The sequence below is a fragment of the Arachis hypogaea genome, chromosome 9, assembly GCF_003086295.3.
Source record: "Arachis hypogaea cultivar Tifrunner chromosome 9, arahy.Tifrunner.gnm2.J5K5, whole genome shotgun sequence".
In the NCBI taxonomy this organism is placed as follows: domain Eukaryota; kingdom Viridiplantae; phylum Streptophyta; class Magnoliopsida; order Fabales; family Fabaceae; genus Arachis; species Arachis hypogaea.
This window is the reverse complement of record NC_092044.1, coordinates 101,803,134-101,810,585: the sequence shown is the minus strand read 5'-3', so window position 1 is coordinate 101,810,585 and position 7,452 is coordinate 101,803,134. Positions and strand designations below refer to the sequence as shown.

Here is a 7,452-nt window from a genome sequence, read left to right as displayed (position 1 = left end):
CCTGAGGGCGGGGCGTTAGTGACAGACGCAAAAGAATCACTGGATTCTATTCCGGCCTGATCGAGAACCGACAGATGGATAGCTGTGCCGTGACAGGGTGCGTTGAACATTTCCACTGAGAGGATGGGAGGTAGCCACTGACAACGGTGAAACACTTGCTTAAGCTTGCCATGGAAAGGAAGAAGAAGGATTGGATGAAGACAGTAGGAAAGCAGAGAGACGGAAGGGAAGGCATCTTCATACGCTTATCTGAAATTCCTACCAAGGAATTACATAAGTATCTCTATCTTTATCTTTATGTTTTATGCGTCTATCACCATACCCATTTGAGTTTGCCTGACTAAGATTTACAAGGTGACCATAGCTTGCTTCATACCAACAATCTCTGTGGATCGACCCTTACTCGCGTAAGGTTTATTACTTGGACGACCCAGTACACTTGCTGGTTAGTTGTGCGAAGTTGTGTTTATGCCATGGTATTGAACACCAAGTTTTTGGATCATTACCGGGATTATTTGATTTGTGAAAAGTATTGATCACAATTTCGCGCTACCAAGTTTTTGGCGCTGTTGCCGGGATTGTTGAGTTTGGACAACTGACGGTTCATCTTGTTGCTTAGATTAGGTATTTTTTTTCTTCAGAGTTCTTAAGAACGAATTCTAGAGTTTCATGATGATCTGTTGAAATCTGGCTGGCTGTGAAGCCATGTCTAATTTCATTGGACTGAGGTTTCAACTTATCATCACAAGAGCTTGTTGATTTCTATCAATCTTGCTGTTGGAGCAGTGATATGCTAAAGCTTGGCTGGCTGTGAAGCCATGTCTAATTCCTGGACCGGAGTCTTAGACTAGCATTGCACTGATTCCTGGAATTCTCATTAAGAACTTTGATATCTTTTTCCACTTTATTTTCGAAAAGCACACAAAAAAATTACAAAATCATAAAATCCAAAAATATTTCTTGTTTGAGTTTAGTGTCTCATGTTAAGTTTGGTGTCAATTGCATGCATTCATTCATGTGTCTTAAGGACTTCAAATAATTCTTGATGATTTCTTACTCTGATCTTTGAATTCTCTTGACTTGAGTGTTTTTGTGTGTCTCATATGCATTCTCATTAGTGTCAGTAGTATACAAACTGCTAAGTTTGGTGTCCTGCATGCATTGATATTTGATTTTAGTTGCATTTTGATTTTTCCTTATTATTAAAAATCCAAAAATATTTTTAATTTGTGTCTTCTCAAGTCAATAATACAGAGAATTGAAGGTTCAGAACATACAGCAGAGGAATTGCACAGAAAAAGCTGGGCGTTCAAAACGCCCAGTGAAGAAGGATAGACTGGCGTTTAAACGCCAGCCAGGGTACCTGGTTGGGCGTTTAACGCCCAAAAGGGTATAGTTTTAGGCGTTAAACGCCAGAATGTGCACCATTCTGGGCGTTTAACGCCAGGATGGCACAAGAGGGAAGATTCTGTTTTCAATGCAATTTTTTTTTCAAGTTTTCAAAGTTTTTCAAAATCAAATCTTTTTCAAATCATATCTTTTCAATCATATGTTTTCAAAATTGATTTCTTTCCATTTTCAAAGATACTTGCTATCAATTAATGATTTGATTCAACATTTCAAGTATGTTGCCTTTTCTGTTGAGAAAGGTTTAATGTTTGAATCATATCTTTTCTTGATAGCCAAGACATTGATTTTCAAAATCAAATCTTTTAAAATGTTTTTCAAATAATATCTTCTCAATCACATCTTTTTAAAACCAATCATATCTTCTTAACCACATCTTTTTCAAGATAGTTTTTAATCAAATCTTTTTGATTTCTAATTTCAAAATCTTTTTCAAAAATCACTTGATTTCTTTTCCACTTTCATTTCGAAAATCAATTAGTGTTTTTCAAAAATGTTTTCAAAATCTTTTACTTAATTTTCGAAAATTACTTCCCTTCTTCTCACATTCTTCTGTTTATGGACTAACACTATTCCTTAATGCAAAATTTGAACTCCATCTTCTTTGATAAGTTCGAATTTTCTACTTCTGTCTTCTACTTTTCTTCTCCTCTGACACCTAAAGGAATCTCTATACTGTGACATAGAGGATTCTACATTTTCTTGTTCCCTTCTCTTTCTTATGAGCAGGAGCAAGGACAAAAGCATTCTTGTTGAGGCTGATCCTGAACCTGAAAGGACCTTGAAGAGAAAGCTAAGAGAAGCCAAAGCACAACTCTCTGTAGAGGACCTAACAGAAATCTTCAAAGAAGAAGAACCTATGGCAGCCGAAAACAACAACAATGCCAACAATGCAAGGAAGGTGCTGGGTGACTTTACTGCACCTACTCCCGACTTCTATGGGAGAAGCATCTCTATCCCTGCCATTGGAGCAAACAACTTTGAGCTTAAGCCTCAATTAGTTTCTCTAATGCAACAGAATTGCAAGTTCCATGGACTTCCATTGGAAGATCCTCATCGGTTTTTAGCTGAATTCTTGCAAATCTGTGACACTGTCAAGACTAATGGGGTTGACCCTGAGGTCTACAGACTTATGCTATTCCCTTTTGCTGTAAGAGACAGAGCTAGAACATGGTTGGACTCTCAACCTAAAGAAAGCCTGGACTCTTGGGAAAAGCTAGTCAATGCCTTCTTGGCAAAGTTCTTTCCACCTCAAAAATTGAGTAAGCTTAGAGTGGAAGTCCAAACCTTCAGACAGAAGGAAGGAGAATCCCTCTATGAAGCTTGGGAAAGATACAAACAATTAATCAGAAAGTGTCCTTCTGATATGCTTTCTGAATGGAGCATCATAGGTATTTTCTATGATGGTCTCTCTGAACTATCCAAAATGTCTTTGGATAGCTCTGCTGGAGGATCTCTTCATCTGAAGAAGACGCCTACAGAAGCTCAAGAGCTGATTGAAATGGTTGCAAATAACCAATTCATGTACACTTCTGAAAGAAATCCTGTGAACAATGGGACCAATCAGAAGAAAGGAGTTCTTGAGATTGACACTCTGAATGCCATATTGGCTCAGAACAAAATATTGACTCAACAAGTCAATATGATTTCTCAAAGTCTGTCTGGAATGCAAAATGCACCAAGCAGTACTAAGGAAGCTTCATCTGAGGAAGAAGCTTATGATCCTGAGAACCCTTCAATGGAAGAGGTGAATTACATGGGAGAACCCTATGGAAACACCTATAATCCTTCATGGAGAAATCATCCAAATTTTTCATGGAAGGATCAACAGAGACCTCAACAAGGTTTCAACAACAATAATGGTGGAAGAAACAGGTTTAGCAATAGCAAACCTTTTCCATCATCTTCTCAGCAACAGACAGAGAGTTCTAAGCAAAATAACTCTGACTTAGCAACCATGGTCTCTGATCTGATCAAAACCACTCAAAGTTTCATGACTGAAACAAGGTCCTCCATTAGAAATTTGGAGGGACAAGTGGGTCAGCTGAGCAAGAAAATTACTGAACTCCCTCCTAGTACTCTCCCAAGCAATACAGAAGAAAATCCAAAAGGAGAGTGCAAAGCCATCAACATGGCCGAATTTTGGGAGGAAGGAGAGGCAGTGAACGCCACTGAGGAAGACCTCAATGGACGTCCACTGGCCTCCAATGAGTTCCCCAATGAGGAACCATGGGAATCTGAGGCTCAAAATAAGACCATAGAGATTCCATTGGACTTACTTCTGCCATTCATGAGCTCTGATGAGTATTCTTCCTCTGAAGAGGATGAGTATGTCACTGAAGAGCAAGTTGCTAAATACGTTGGAGCAATCATGAAGTTAAATGACAAGTTATTTGGAAATGAGACTTGGGAGGATGAAGCTCCTTTGCTCACCAAAGAACTGGATAACTTGTCTAGGCAGAAACTGCCTCAAAAGAGACAGGATCCTGGGTAGTTTTCAATACCTTGTACTATAGGCACCATGACCTTCAAGAAGGCCTTGTGTGACTTAGGGTCAAGTGTAAACCTCATGCCTCTCTCTGTAATGGAGAAGTTAGGGATCTTTGAGGTGCAAGCTGCAAAAATCTCACTAGAGATGGCAGACAATTCAGGAAAACAAGCCTATGGACTTGTAGAGGATGTTCTGGTAAAAGTTGAAGACCATTACATCCCTACTGATTTCATAGTCCTAGAGACTGGGAAGTGCATGGATGAATCCATCATCCTTGGCAGACCCTTCCTAGCCACAGCAAAGGCTGTGATTGATGTTGATAGAGGAGAGTTGATCATTCAAGTGAATGAAGAATCCTTGGTGTTTAAGGCCCAAGGATATCCCTCTGTCACCATGGAGAGGAAGCATGAAGAGCTCCTCTCAAAACAGAGCCAAACAGAGCCCCCACAGTCAAACTCTAAGTTTGGTGTTGGGAGGCCACAACCAAACTCTAAGTTTGGTGTTGAACCCCCACATTCAAACTCTAAGTTTGGTGTTAGGAGGTTCCAACATGGCTCTGAGCATTTCTGAGGCTCCATGAGAGCCCACTGTCAAGCTACTGACATTAAAGAAGCGCTTGTTGGGAGGCAACCCAATATTATATTTTGACTATTTTTCTTTGTTATTTTATGTTTTTTGTAGGTTGATGATCATAAGAAGTCACAAAATCAATGAAAAAAGCAAAAACAGAATGAAAAACAGAAAGAAAAATAGCACACCCTGGAGGAAGAACCCACTGGCGTTTAAACGCCAGTGAGGCTAGCTGTTGGGCGTTTAACGCCCAGTCTGGCACCATTCTGGGCGTTTAATGCCAGAAAGGGGCACCAGACTGGCGTTAAACGCCAGAAAAGGGCAAGAAGCTGGCGTTAAACGCCAGAAATGGGCACCAGCCCGGCGTTTAACGCCAGAATTGGCACAAAACGAGATTTTGCTTGCCATTTGGTGCAGGGATGACTTTTCCTTGACACCTCAGGATCTGTGGACCCCACAGGATCCCCACCTACCCCACCACTCTCTCTCTTCTTCTTCACCCATTCACCAATCACCTCAACACCTCTTTCGCAAAGCCCCTTCACCTATCAAATCCCTTCTTTCTCTTCACCACTCACATCCATCCTTCATAAAACCCCACCTACCTCACCATTCAAATTCAAACCACTTTCCCTCTCAAACCCACCCATATATGACCGAACCCCAAAGCCATCTCCATCTCCTTCATTTCTTCTTCTTCTACTCTCTTCTTTCTTCTTTTGCTCGAGGACGAGCAAACCTTTTAAGTTTGGTGTGGTAAAATCATTGCTTTTTGTTTTTCCATAACCATTTATGGCATCCAAGTCCGGAGAAACCTCTAGAAAGAGGAAAGGGAAGGCAAAAGCTTCTACCTCCGAGTCAGGGGAGATGGAGAGATTCATCTCAAGGGATGCACTTTCCTCCACAAAACTATTGGGAGCAACTAAACACCTCCCTAGGAGAATTGAGTTCCAACATGGGACAACTAAGGGTGGAGCACCAAGAACACTCCATCATCCTCCATGAAATTAGAGAAGATCAAAGAATCATGAGAGAGGAGCAACAAAGACAAGGAAGAGACATTGAGGAGCTCAAGCACTCCATAGGATCTTCAAGAGGAAGAACAAGCCGCCATCACTAAGGTGGACCCGTTCTTTAAACTCCTTGTTCTTTAATTGTCTGTCTTTCGAATTTTCATGCTTATGTTTATCCATGTTTGTGTCTTATGATCATTAGTGTCTTAGTGTCTATGCCTTAAAGTTATGAATGTCCTATGAATCCATCACCTTTCTTAAATGAAAACTGTTTTCATCACAAAAGAACAAGAAGTACAGGATTTCGAATTCATCTTTAAAACTAGCTTAATTAGTTTGATGTGGTGACAATACTTTTTGTTTTCTAAATGTATGCTTAAACAGTGCATATGTCTTTTGAATTTGTTGTTCATGAATGTTAAAATTGTTGGCTCTTGAAAGAATGATGAAAAAGGAGACATGTTACTGAGGATCTGAAAAATCATAAAAATGATTCTTGAAGCAAGAAAAAGCAGTGAATACAAAAAAAAGAGACGAAAAAAAAGAAAGAAAAAAGAAAGAAAGAGACAAAGAAAGAAAAAGAAAGAAATAAAGTTGTGATCCAAGGCAAAAAGAGTGTGCTTAAGAACCCTGGACACGTCTAATTGGGGACTCTAGCAAAGCTGAGTCACAATCTGAAAAGGTTCACCCAATTATGTATCTGTGGCATGTATGTATCCGGTGGTAATACTGGAAAACAGAGTGCTTTGGGCCACGGCCAAGACTCAATAAGTAGCTGTGTTCAAGAATCATCATACTTAACTAGGAGAATCAATAACACTATCTGGATTCTGAGTTCCTAAAGAAGCCAATCATTCTGAATTTCAAAGGATAAAGTGAGATGCCAAAACTGTTCGGAGGCAAAAAGCTACTAGTCCCGCTCATCTAATTTGGAGCTAAGTTTCATTGATAATTTGGAGTCTATAGTATATTCTCTTCTTTTTATCTTATTTGATTTTTGATGAGCGGATAATTTATACGCTTTTTGGCATTGTTTTCATATAGTTTTTAGTAAGTTTAAGCTACTTTTAGGGATGTTTTCATTAGTTTTTATGTTAAATTCACATTTCTGGACTTTACTATGAGTTTGTGTGTTTTTCTGTGATTTCAGGTAAATTCTGACTGAAATTGAGGGATTTGAGCAAAACTCTGAAGAAGGCTGACAAAAGGACTGCTGATGCTGTTGGAATCTGACCTCCCTGCACTCGAAATGGATTTTCTGGAGCTACAGAACTCCAATTGGCGCGCTCTCAACGGAGTTGGAAAGTAGACATCCAGGGCTTTCCAGCAATATATAATAGTTCATACTTTATTCGAAGAATGATGACGTAACTTGGCGTTAAACGACAAGTACACGCTGCTGTCTGGAGTTAAACGCCAGAAAAACGTCATGATCCGGAGTTAAACGCCCAAAACACGTCATAACTCAAAGTTTAACGCCAAGAAATGCCTTAGCTCGTGGAATGATCAAGCTCAGCCCAAGCATACACCAAGTGGGCCCCGGAAGTGGATTTATACATCAATTACTTACTCATGTAAACCCTAGTAGCTAGTTTATTATAAATAGAACATTTATCTATTGTATTAGATATCTTTTGACCACTTTAAGTCTTTCTTCGGTCACTTGATCATGGAGAGGGCTGGCCATATTGGCCATGCCTGAACCTCTTTTGCTTATGTATTTTCAACGGTGGAGTTTCTGCACACCATAGATTAAGGGTGTGGAGCTCTGCTGTACCTCAAGTATTAATGAAATTCTATCTTCTTTTATTCAAATCTCTCTTATTCTTATTCCAAGATATTCATTCGTACCCAAGAACATGATGAATGTGATGAGTCAAATTACCCTTATCATTATTCTCACTTATGAACGCGCGTGATTGACAACCACTTACGTTCTACATGCAACAGAGCTTGAATGCGTATCTCTTA

At 39.6% G+C, this 7,452-nt stretch overlaps 1 non-coding gene across 1 annotated transcript; it reads right to left on the bottom strand.

The window, feature by feature from the left end:
* Positions 1 to 2,671: 2,671 nt before the first annotated feature.
* On the bottom strand, positions 2,672 to 2,779 carry LOC112713986 (small nucleolar RNA R71). The gene has a single exon (XR_003158945.1). It is a non-coding gene; the product is annotated as a small nucleolar RNA R71 (small nucleolar RNA).
* Positions 2,780 to 7,452: the final 4,673 nt, after the last annotated feature.